General features: G+C 40.8%; 1 protein-coding gene and 1 long non-coding RNA gene across 4 annotated transcripts in view; one reads left to right on the top strand and one right to left on the bottom strand.

The window, feature by feature from the left end:
- LIMS1 (LIM zinc finger domain containing 1) overlaps positions 1-12,674 on the top strand; it is a 156,861-nt gene that overhangs the window by 59,975 nt on the left and 84,212 nt on the right. The window contains exon 1 of one of the 3 annotated variants that reach the window (XM_023733736.1): positions 3,019-3,334. The exons of 1 other annotated variant lie outside the window; for it this stretch is intronic. The gene's annotated coding sequence lies outside the window, so the exon portion shown is untranslated. Of the gene's footprint in view, positions 1-3,018; positions 3,335-8,713; positions 8,757-12,674 lie in introns of those variants that run through there. One more of the 3 variants, XM_023733726.1, reaches the window with a different exon arrangement.
- On the bottom strand, positions 4,520-7,075 carry LOC111821043 (uncharacterized). The gene is made up of 3 exons (XR_002824523.1): positions 6,621-7,075; positions 6,248-6,376; positions 4,520-5,113 (listed from the first exon to the last, which is right to left on the bottom strand). It is a non-coding gene; the product is annotated as an uncharacterized LOC111821043 (long non-coding RNA).

The raw sequence follows: 12,674 nt of genomic DNA, 5'->3' as shown, positions 1-12,674 counted from the left end.
AGCACAGCTCCAAGAAGAGAAATTGATTGCATTTGGTGTATAGTATTAGATACTAGCAGTTTAGATGCTTAGTAGTGGAGTCTAGACAGGAGGAAAGAAAGGTATAGGCCTGAAGACAGAAAGAAAATGGGTCTTCACGTTGGAAGAGCAGGTGTAGTGGAAATGAGATAAGTAGAGCATGAAGAATTGGTGTCAGTTAAGTACCAAAGCGGAAGATTTCCGCGGTGACAGAGTGAATGAAAAGATTTGAGTTAGGAAGAGTAGAGATGTGGAGGGGGAGACTTTTCAAAGCTGTTGTTGGATGGGTTACCCATATGGGTGGGGTGGAGAGGAAGATGATGACCCAGGTGACAAAGTGTCTAGGGAATGAGGGGAGGTGATACTTAGGGTGGTATACTCAGATGGCTTGAACTTCAAAAGAGAATGAGCTCTGTTTCCTCTGCCTGAACTTTCTTCCCTCGGTTCTTATCCTTTGGTCTTCTGGCTTCTTATTTAAGTCTCAGCTTAAATGTTCCCTGCTTAGAGAGACTTCTGATCACCCTGCCTAAGCAGGTGCTCCCCCATTTTGTCTATTACAACACCCTGTTTATTTCTTCACAGTGCATGGTGACCAGTAAAGAATTGGGAGACAAAAAGTGTGTGTGTGTGTGTGTGTGTGTGTGTGTGTGTGTGTGTGTGTGCATGTATGTATGTATATATGAATTTTTTTCATCCTTTGGATTACATATTCAATAACAACAGTTTTTCTTAGAATTCTATATCCTGGGACTCCAGCTCAAGAGGTTTCCCGTTCTATTTTCCTTATCCCAAGAGAGATAGCTTGGCTGCTTTCCAGGGTTTATCTCTGTGGTATAGGACTGACCCTGGTGGGAACAGGAGGTGGGGGGCGGGGGCCAGAGAACTGCTTCTCAACCACAAATGGCCTTTTCACTTCCAGCTTCCTTCTGCTTTCCACCCCCACCTCCCAAAAGAAACTAAACGAAAGCCAGAAAAATATTCTGGAATTTTACTGGATTGACTATTGTGTAAGAAATCTAAAACCAGCTTCGATGGTTGGATTTGAGATTACAACATGAAGGTCTATATTATAGCTTGTGAGGTATGCCCCCCCGAGGAGTGCTGGAAAGAACCCTGGGTTTTAGAGTTCACTCTGCCTTTAACTTGTCCTGGATAAGCTGTTGTACTTCTTCAGACAGAGAATTCCTTCCCTATAAATGCGATAAATGGCCTTCAAGGTACCTTTCCGTTCTGTCACTAGCTCTAAATGCTACCAGTACCCATTCTCTAGTGTTAGTATAGCAAGCAAAGGTGGCAAGTCACTTTCTTGTTTTTAAAGAATAACCTCAGGTCCTGTTGTTGTTTGCCACTGAGCCCATTCTGACTCATAGCCACCCTACAGGACAGAGTAGAACTCCCCCATATGGTTTCCTAGGCTGTAATCTTTACGGGAGTAGATTGCCAGGTCTTTTCTCCTGTGGAGCTGCTGAGTGGGTTCGGACGGCTGACCTTTCAGTTAGCAGTCGTGTGCTTAACCACTGTACCACCAGGGTTCCTTAACTTAAGGCCCTAGTACCTAGGAATGCTGTGATCATTCTGAAAATGACTTTTCTGTAATAAAGAAATTGGGTGAAAGAGCTTTTTTTTTCTTTTAATTGTGCTTTAAGTGAAAGTTTACAGTTCAAGTCCATTTCTCATACAAAAATTTATACACACATTGCTATGTGACCCTAGCTGCTCTCCCTGTAATATGACAGCACACTCTTCCTTTCCACCCCAGATTTCCCGTGTTGATTGAGCCAGCTCCTATGCCTTTTTGCCTTCTCATGTCGCCTCCGGACAGGAGCTGCCCATTTAGTCTCATGTATCTACTTGAGCTAAGAAGCACTCCCTTCACGAGTATCATTTTATGTCACATAGTCCAGTCTAATCTTTGTCTAAAAGAGTTGGCTTTGGGAATGGTTTCAGTTCTGGGCTAATGGAGAGTCCAGGGGCCATGTCTTCTGGGGTCCCTCCAGTTTCAGTCAGACCATTAAGTCTGGTCTTTTTACTAGAATTCGAGTTTTGCACCCCACTTTTCTCCTGCTCCGTCAGGGACTCTCTGTGAAAGAGCTTTTTTTTTAAAAAAAAAAATACTACTCTCAATGAATCAGGGCAAGGAAGCCTTCATTCATGAAGAGGAAGGCTGCATTAAATGCTGCTAGTTCTTCCTCAGCCTCACCCAAAGATCCCTTTATTCTTTAATGGAAACTTGGCACAGAGTCGTCCCGGAAGGCTGACGAAGTTGGCTGTGTAAGGGCTTTAGCAACAGTGGCCTTGCTTCTCCTTTGCACTGTGTCAAGGAAATCTGGGACAGAAGGAACGCTGTTCCCACTGCTTAGCCAAATAGAGCAGGGGTATGCCTGTCTCTCAGCTATTGTTAGCTGCCGTGGAGTCGGCCCCTGACTCACGGTGGCTCTTGCCCTGCCCCCATGATCTGTTGCAGATCAGACTATTGTGACCCATAGGGTTTTCACTGGCTGATTTTTGGAAGTAGATCACCAGGCCTTTCTTCCCAATCTGTCTTAGTCTAGAAGCTCCACTGATATCTGTTCAGCATCATAGCAACAAGCAAACCTCCACTTACAGACAGGTTGTGGCTGCATATGAGGTGCATTGGCCGGGAATCAAACCTGGGTCTCCCACATGGAAGGCGAGAATTCTACCACTGAACTGCCGATGCCCTGTGTCTCTAAACTAACTTGGACCATTTCACTGGGAAAATATGTGATAAAGACTAGCTGCTTGACACCAAAATGTTAAAACATTCAGAGTAGACTTAAAAGAACTTCTTTCAAATATGTAGATACTATCAGGATCCAAGGGAATGGAGGCTGTCTCTTTGAAAGTGTACCTCTTTCTGTACTAATCAGTTAGTTTATTCTTCTAAGTATTTTTCTGTGTATTATAAATGTTTTCAGTAAGTTTGTGGGTGGATTTCTTAATTTAGCAAAGTAGCTTATATTTATATAACAACTCAACAGGATATGAGTTACGACACTTAGGGGTGTTACCCTCTTTCTTCAGATCTGTGGGGTTATCGCGTAACATACCATGTCACATGATTTGACAATGCAGGAAAAAAAACTCAACTCGGTTTCATTGGCTTAAATATAGTTCAGGACAACACATACGAAGTGAAGATGAGGAAGTACTGTGTAGTATAGGAAATAGAAGCTTTTAAAGATAATTTACTGTAATGTGAAACTGGCTTGTTAAGTCCTGATAAATGAGTAGAAGTACCGGAGAAGATTCTTTATTCTTGAATTAAGAGAAAGGGACTGTGAAAGCACATCAGGTAAAATACTTTGGATATAGATTTGCTTTTGCAGAGGTAGGACTGTATGTTTAAAGTGATTAAGACAGAGGAGGGGAAGTTTGAGAGAAGAAATGAATGTGATGACCTAGACCAGCCAACACAGGGTGTTGTTGGTATTTTTGGATTTAATTGTTTTCCTTATGACTTATTTTTCTTAGTTATTTAAAAGCATATCTAAGTGATATTTTCTAAACTTGCATATACAGCAACAGAAAGTCTTTGGTAAGCTGTAGTAGTAACCTCTAGCCATGCTAATTAAAATCTTTCTCCTCCATGTTGTAAAGGGCAATGACTGCAGTTCTTATTTTCTATGGGTGTATATTTAATTATTAAATATATGTAAAAGCAGCTTTGTTTTACTAGTTTTAAAGTTACGGGTGACTGGGGAAGGGCGTACTATACTCTTAAGTTTGCAAAGAACAAACTAACAACCTTGATAGTGTTTACTGCCATACAGTTTATGGTCCTGCAGAGTCTTATACTGTAAAAGACCTTGTTGATACTTTTTGGCATCCTATTTTATTAGCTTTTTTTTATATAACCAAATTCTGCCTAGGGTCTATTGAAAAAAGTAAGAAAGAAAGAAAATGTACTATTTTAACACTATGGCTAATAAATGTTTATCCTGAAATGGTAGGAAAAAAGCAGCTGTAACTGGTTGAGAAGTTATTCTCACTCGTTAACCTTTATAAGGCTGTTTAAAAATACCTCCAGGCTTAAAGGAAACTTAGTGCAAAACTCTACATTTGTGAAACATCGGGAGATGATTATTCACCCCAAAAGGATCCTGTGCTTTACTACATGATTTGCCTCACACGGTGAATTTCCTTAGCGATTTAAATTTATGTAATCTTTTTTATGAAAACACTTATTTTAAGAAAATGTAACATTCATAGTAATTATATGTAAAACATACATACATACACACGTGTATGGGTGTATATATATTTATATATACACACATATATATTATAGGGTTGCTATGAGTCAGAATCGACTCAACAGCAACAGGCTTGGTTTTTTTTTTTGTTACATACAGATACATACATACATATAGAAAATATGTAATAGTTACAGTGATCAGGAGCCCTGGTGATGCAGTGGTTAAAGTGCTCAGCTGCTAACCAAAAGGTCGGTGGTTCAAACTCAGCAGTTGCTCTGCGGGAGAAAGATGCGGTAGTCTGCTTCAGTAAAGATTTACAGCCTTAGAAATCCTATGGAGCCGTTCTGCTCTGTCCTGTAGGGCCACTATGAGTTGGAATCGACTCAACGGCAGTGAGTTTTATAGTCATCAGGAGAACAGAACTTTTTTTCAGGGATAATAAAGGAAAAGCTAATACTTTAATTTCATCTTCCAATTTATTAAAAAAAAGAAAAGCACATAGTTGTAGTTTAATTTACAAACAACAGTGTACTGTGCACAGCTGGTAGAATAGAAAATGAATAAAATATTCTGGATGAGCATACACACTTGGTGGGGTTAAAAAAAATGCACACAAATAACCAAACGTAATTAGACCATCATAAGTGCTGCCAGTTTTGGGGATAACCAAACGGTGGAGTAACCGTAATTCTCAGTCAGGGTTGGCATCATTGAGGTGGTGATTTTTGCATTGGGCTTTGAAGTAAACTTCAGCATTATTTGAAAAATGATGGGAAAGGGTGGTGTTCTAGGCAGAGTTGGCAACAGCTTGAGCAGAGGTATGTAAGTCAGCGTTGCTTCTCCATTCAGAATCCTCCATTGCCTTTCCATCTCACCTAGAATAAAATCCAGAGTGCTTATTATGGTCTGCAAGGGCTTATACCCTGCCCCCAGGTCCCCTCTACCTTTCTGATCTCATCTCTTTACTACCCTTTCCCACTAGATTGCAAAATCCATGAGAGCAGGGGCTTTGTGTCCTTTATTCAGCCCTGTGTTCCCAGTGCCTAGAGCAATAAGTGCTCCTTAAGTAAGTGTTGAATGAAAGAGATTAAAAAGGAGTCCAGTGTGCTTGAATATAAGATATATGGAAGGGTTATAAATGGCAAGGAATGAGGCTGAACATTATATTGAATGCAATATAAAGTTTTGCGACTTTAGGACAGCATCTAAGATTTTGCAACGAAGAAGTGATATGATATCGCAGTGTAGCCAGTGGAGTAGAGGGACCAGAGAATGGAGATAGCAATGCCATATGAATGACTGAAAATCTGAAAAACATACTTTGTCAAATTTGGGCAGGGGGCAGGAAAGAAGAGACAGATAATTCCCTTAGCAGTGTATTTATAGGGCTTAAAAACTGTGCTGGAAAGAAGTTTGGTTCAGTTCTTCAGAGTCTGTCTTGTCACTGATTTGACAGTTTCAGACCTGTAAAGAGAATCTACTTTTCTCACTTGTTTATTTATTCAGTGAACCTGTTTGTACTTTAAACACTGTGGTATAGTTGAAAGACCATCAGTTTTAGCACTACCAGATTTGAGTTCAGATCTTACTTCTGCCACTTGTATGGTCCTGAAAAAATTATTTAATATCCCAAAGTTTCAGATTCCTTGTCTGTAAATAGCAGTGACATCCAATCTGTAAGTAGTCAGGATTAATTGAGAAACTGTATGTAAAAGGATCCTAGTGTGATATTTGGTGGGATCAAGGTGGTTGACACATGTCCCCTTCCCTCCATTTGCTTTTTATTTTACTCTGCCCATTCACGAGTGTCTCCTTTAAGATCCAGAATTTATGGGGGTCAAGGTTGAAAGAGTCTAAGTTGTATTCAGTATTTGATAATCTCACGGTTTTTCTCTGCTTTCAAACAGATGTGAACCTCTTCAAGTCTCCTACCTCCTACCTACTATTGCAGAGAAAGCACTTCTCTTCCCTTTGCTTTTAACATTTTAAAATCTTCCCCCTTGTCTTACCTTTTCTTTCTCTCACTAATTCTGTGCCTTGTTTCTTGCACGCTCATACTTCTGTCACCATCCCCCATCGTCTGTAAAGGGATGTCAAAGAGGAAGTTGTGCAGGAGTTAGTCCTTCTTCTCTATAAAACTGGAATGAGGGAGGCATCAGATCTCCTCATCTAACTCCACAAGGGGCGGGGGTGGGGGGGTGGGGAGGAGAATCAAGATCAACAGCTCAAGGCTGATTCCTGTAAGGTGGAGGTCAGATATGCCTCCTCTCTCTGCCATCTTTACCAGTTCTGACACCAACCATCCCTCCCACGGAGGTCTCTACTCTGGTGAGTTTGATAATTCATTACAGTGGCCACACGTAACTCACAGATAATACTCACGATTATGGGGTTTATTAGGGAAGTAACAGGTTACAATTCAGGTTCAGGAATGCTCACGATACAGTTCTTCCATCAGGACAGCCTCTTCTCAGCCATGCTCAAAGGCATGTCTCTCTCTGGCGCTTGGCCTCTGCCCTGCTGGGGCAAGTGTTACAAAGCTCTTTTAGCTCTGCTAATAAGTGCCCCGAGGCACACCACTTCATTAGTAAGCCTTGGCATGAAGGTGCTCAGCTCTGTGGGTCGGCACGCCTAGCTCCACCAAGTGCCTGGAGGCACCCTCCTTCACCAGCAAGCCTCCTTGCCCAAAGGCGCTCAGCTTTCTCTCTCTGTGGGCTGGGAAGCCCACTGCGCCGTCTGCTGCCAGTCTCTCTGGCTGCTGTTTCTCTGCCACCGCTCCTCACTGTCTTCAGTGTTACAGTTCTCTCTTGGTCTCCTGGTTCCTGGAGCTTCTCAGCGCAGGGATCCTGGGTCCAAAAGACGTGCTTCACTCTTGGCTCTTTTTCCTTGGTGGTGGTGAGATCCTTTCTCTGCTCTGGAATTGGCTCTGTTTTAAGCCTAGTGGGATGGCAAAACTGACCGATCCCCTTGGTGGGCCACAGTTACTTTATTTGCACAGTCTCATCCAATCACTTGGGTGGGAGTTAAAAGACCATGACAAACAAGGCCATGCAAAAGTGTTCCATCGCACTGCATTCCCCATTCCCTAGCCACGCCCAGACCTGGAGTCATAGAGGTAGAATGAGATCCAGATGCCGGATCCCATTGACTCACAATAAACTTGAAGCCAGACTCCCAGGATTAGCACTTGTAGTAAATAATGGCAAGTATTCTGAAAAAGTTGGCTGGAGAATAAGAAAATAGTATCACGTACAGGGGGAATTCAATAATCAGGGCTTCTAACCCAGCATGCTGCTAGCAACAGCTGGGAGAAAATTTAAATGTGAACTTGCCACAGACAAACCAGCCAGAAATCTACCCCCAGCTGCCAAGTCAGAAAGTCAGATACGATTTCTTAGTCACAGAAGGTGCTTTTCATCCCTGTAGTCCTGACTGGCCTAATTTAGTAATCAAAAGTCAGCGTTTAGTTTTATTTTACTTCTTCCTAAGACCATTATAAGGCTCTTCATTTGTTAGGTATCTGATTAGACACTAGTGGGAAATCAAGGATGTATCCATGCATCTCTGAAGAATGATGTGTACATACATGAAGTAGCTAGAATTATAGCAAAGCAAAAAAAAAATTTTTTTTTGTTTTAAGCCTCTAAGTTTTTTTTTTTTTTTAATTGTGCTTTAGGTGAAAGTTTACAGCTCAAGTTAATTTCTCATACAAAAATTTATACACATATTGTTAAGTGACATTAGGTGCAATCCCTACAATGTGACGGCACACTCCCCCTTTCTACCTGGGTTTCTTGTGTCCATTCAACCAGTTCCTGTCCCCTCCTGCCTTCTCATCCTGCCTCCGGACAGGAGCCACCCATCTGGTATTGTGTATCTGATTGAACTAAGAAGCACACTCCTCACGTGTATTGTTTTTTTATAGTGCAGTCTGATCTTTGTCTGAAGAGTGGGCTTTGGGAAGGGTTTCAGTTGTGTGTTAACAGAGCATCTGGGAGCCATAGTTTCAGGGGAGCAAAGCAAAATTTAAGCGTAAACAGTAGCAATGTGCTATTGATAACAGTCCTAAGAAGGAAATAAGCAGCCTCCTGAATTTTGAAACTAATTTTAATTATTTCTTTTGTGCATGGGCCAGCAGGGAGGAGCGAGGAAGAACATGGCAAGCAAAAGATGGGAATAACTAATGCAGTTGTGAGGAAGGAGATAGGTTTTGCCCAGAAAGCTTCCCACACACTCCGTTCACCAGAAGGGTGAATTCTGTGGAAGTGATTAGAGTGGACAAGAAGGGAAAAAGAGGATTGGAATTCAGAGTTTCCATAACTCTAACGCCAAGAATGACTAAATCAGCTATTGGATATCTCCACAGGATTTCTAAGACCTTGAAAGAGGGGAAAGTCACATTTGCTGAGAAGGCACTTTGTTTGCTAAATGCTAAATGGTTTCCTTGTGTTCAGGTCCTGAGCTGCCCATGAGGGAGTTACATTGTGCTCCTGTGACAGATGAAGAATCTGACCCAAGGTGAAGAAACCTACCCTGCTAATAAGATTTAGAGCCAGGATTCTAATCCCAGCTGCTGCCCTCCCTTGCTATATGGTTAGAAATGAAAGGGTTCAGGGATCCCCTTTCTTCTAAGATTGGACAGGGTCTGCCTGAGTTTTCAGTGCTGTCCCCTCAAAATGTTTTCTGGGTTTCATTTCTTTTATTCAGCAAACGGAACTTATCTAGAATGGTACTATCCGTTAGAAATAAAATGCAAGCCACATGTATAGTTTAAAGTTTTTTATTAGCCACATTAAAAAAACAAAACAGAAAGAAACAAGTGGGCTTAATTTTAACAGTATATTGTGTTTAACCCAGTATGTCCAAAATTATCATTTCATGTTAATCAGTATTTTAAAAATTGAAATATTTCACCTTTTTTTTAACTTAAGTCTTTGAAATTCAGTGTTTATTTTACATTTAAACAAAAACCCTCTGCCGATTCATAGCAACCCTATAGGATAGAGTAGAACTGCCCCATAGGGTTTCCAAGGTGCGGCTGGTGGACTTGAACTGCCAACCTTTTGGTTAGCAGCCCAGCTCTTAGCCACTGCGCCAGCACTTCTCAATTCAGACTAGCCACATTTCAAGTGTTCAGTTGCAACCTGTGGCTGGTGATTAATAGCTGCTATATTGGACATCATGGATCTAGAAAAAGACAGCAAGACTCATCCTAAAAAATCAAAAATAGAGGTCCTGCTTTGAAGCCATTGAGAGGAACTATGGTGGAGCAGGAGAGCAGCTTCACTTAAGATGTAGTGGGAAACTCTCTGGAAGAAAGAGATACCACGCACAAAAGACAGGCATACTTTTTAAAGGAAAGTAAAGACTGTTAACATATCACATAAGGAAGTTACTGACCAACGGCCTATTTATGGAGAGCAGTAAGATCTGACCTTTATCGCCACCTCCAGTAACAACCACAGGAAAAGTAATATGCTGAGCCATATTAGAGGGGGGAAATGATGTGTCTTGGCAAATATACTAACCATTAAGAATGGAAACCACAGCTTTTAATGTATATATGGATGTGGCTGCCAAAAAATCTTTTCTCCCAAATGCCTAATGGCTTTTTCAGATGGGGAACTGTAATGTCTGTTTGAGGAAAAAGCCATGAACAAACTACCTTATATGGGGATTTCCACAGGCCTCAGCTCCACCCAAACATGACAAATGATAGCTTCAGCCTTCTAGTCTAGCAAAACAGGTTTTTCTATATTTCTAAGATCTTCAGTCACTTCTTTCGTGCTTTACTTTAAAAAAAAAAAAAAAGCTCTTGAAATTTCCCCTGCATCTTTCTTCCTATGATTCGGCTTATGTTGTCTTTGTTCTTTTTAACCTCTCTCAGGCCTTTTCCGTATGATTGCTTTTTTTTTTTAGTAGCAAGTAATCAGTCTACCAGGGTCCTGCTCTTGGCTGTTTTACCTGTGGGACTGTAATTCTATTCCTTCTGAAAAATGAAAAGGATCAGAATCCTTTATAATCCCTCCGGTCCTTCATTTTGTAGCCTGGAGCTTCATTTTTGAACTCTGAAAAGCAAGGGTGATATTTTTGCTCAGTGATTTAATTCAAAGTAGAAGCTGTTTCTACCTATAGCAAGATGTCAAATAAAAGCTGGAGGCTTGGGAAGAATCTGAGGTATACATAGGTGGTGGGTGGCCTGAGCTTGATTATTTCCCTTGTAGTAAAGATTGAGAACAAGAGATAACCTCCTAGTATGTTCTTGCAGTGGTGCCTTAAAACGTGATTACAGAACTTCCATCAGGGGCTTGGGCTTTTTGCTGCAGCACACTAAGAGTTGACACTATATTGACTTCCCCTGACCTGGTAGCATTTTCCTGAGGCCACACCATTCAGTGACCAACGTTTATCTTTCCCAGTTCGTTTCTAATTATTACCCTATTTTAAAAAATATTGTGAGGTAAACAAGCATATACTATCTTTGATTTACAAGGGAGGAAACTGAAAAATTGAAGAAGGCTTGTTGGAGGTCAGTAACAGCTAGAACACCTAAAGAGCCAGAGTAAGGCCTCAGGTTCCTGGTTTAGTCTTTCTGTGGAGGCAGCAATGGGCCAAAGCCAACAGTGGTGGGGGTAGGTGGTCGCTCATGCTAACGGTGGAAGTTTTATTGGAGCAGCTTATTTTTACCCGCTAGCTCCTCTGTGAGCCTGCGGTCGGCCTCCCTGTTGCCTTTGACTGTCCCCTGCCTTCCCTTTTGGCTCCCCCTCCCAATTTCTCTCTTTTCAGCTGTTATCATGTAAGATGGGAGTATAGATAGATAGATTCCTGTTTGCACTACTTACTGACCAAAACTTTGGTTCTTTTAATATAAAAGATTATTATATAGTTCTCCCTTAAAAAATAATTCTTAATCAATTGCTTTGCATTTCTTTGGTCAGTGATTGATTTTAAAAAACATAAAATTTGTCTGTGCTTTTATTTTGATAATTTAGAATTTTTTCCCATTCATAAATGAGTTGTTGAGAATACTCTATGATAGGAGGAAAAAAGGACAGAAAAATAATTTATTATTAAATGGTAGTCTTTAATATATTCCTTAAAATATAGCTTTAAAAATAATTATTTATACCAGCAATTCTGCTCGACAGGGATGAGAATTTTCAATACACCTTGCTTTCCCTTTGGGGGACTATGACTGCATCATTAAGCATCCTCTTGCCAGGATACCAAAAATAATTTGTTTTCATTAAAGTTAACAGACCCAAGTAGGCAGGGCACAGCTCCCTCACCTTATCTGTTGCATTTTGGGGAATATTAATCTTACTAAATCTTAATTCATAAGCCCAAAAATGATCCTTAAATTTACCCTTTTTTATCCAGCTCACGAGATTACATTCCAGAATGCACATTTACAGTTTAGTCTTTCTGGGGAGGCCAAGGGTCCTGTTTATGGAAGACAAGAGCGCCTTCCCATCCTCTGGCTTCATCCTCCTCCTCCCTGAGCCTTAAGATATTATAGCGGTAGGTTGGAAAGGTGTATAATTTTCCAGTTGCACAATTGAGAAAATAAGAATTTTATTTTGTAAGATTAGGTAGCTGCTTTCAAGGGGGAAATTTCCTGGAACATAATGATATCTATGGTGACAACATTATAAAAATAAAGATGAGGGGAGGATAGGAAAACCCTTTAAGAAGGTTAAGTTAACGTAAAATTATGTGACACATGGGTGGGTTTAAGTTAGATGTCACATTGTATATTCCTCATAGAGTTGGACATAAAGAGTGAACATGTTGAGAAACTAGGAGTGGAGCATTTGTGATGGTCAGTTAATTTCTGCGTTGGAAAACTGTCTTAGTTCAACTTTTTTTGACTAAAGGTCACTTTGAGATTCTGAACACTAACAGAGCTTCGTAGAAGAATGAACACCAGCTTGCCCATTGCCACGATTAAACCTCATGGAAATATCGTAAATGGTGTTGTGTCCAACTAAAAAGTTATTGTCATTTTTAGTTTGTTTGAAGCACCTATTCAGAAAAACAAATTCAACAACATTAGGGGATTCATACCCCCCAACTCTGCCACAGCACATGATTGATTATAATGATTATGGCATTTCTGAAGGTTTTTTAAGTAGCCTTTCATTGAATCACCAGAAGACCAAACCTATTGCCATCTAGTCAATTCCAACTCATAGTAACTCTACAGAACAGAGTAGAACTGCCCCGTAGGGTTTCCAAGGCTGTCAGAAGCCAGCTGCCACATCTTTCTCCTGTGAGGCGTACTGCTGGGTTCGAACGGCCAACTTTTCAGTTAGCACGTGAGCACTTAATCACTGTGCCACCAAGGCTCCTTTTTCATTGACTAGAACACTTAAAACATTGTGAATTCTTGATAAGTGAATCAGCAGCAAATTTGATCACTAGAGGGTGATGTTT

This window comes from Trichechus manatus, unplaced genomic scaffold, assembly GCF_000243295.1.
Source record: "Trichechus manatus latirostris isolate Lorelei unplaced genomic scaffold, TriManLat1.0 scaffold00004, whole genome shotgun sequence".
NCBI lineage: Eukaryota > Metazoa > Chordata > Mammalia > Sirenia > Trichechidae > Trichechus > Trichechus manatus.
The sequence above is the reverse complement of the archived record's forward strand: the minus strand, read 5'-3'. Positions and strand labels throughout refer to the sequence as shown.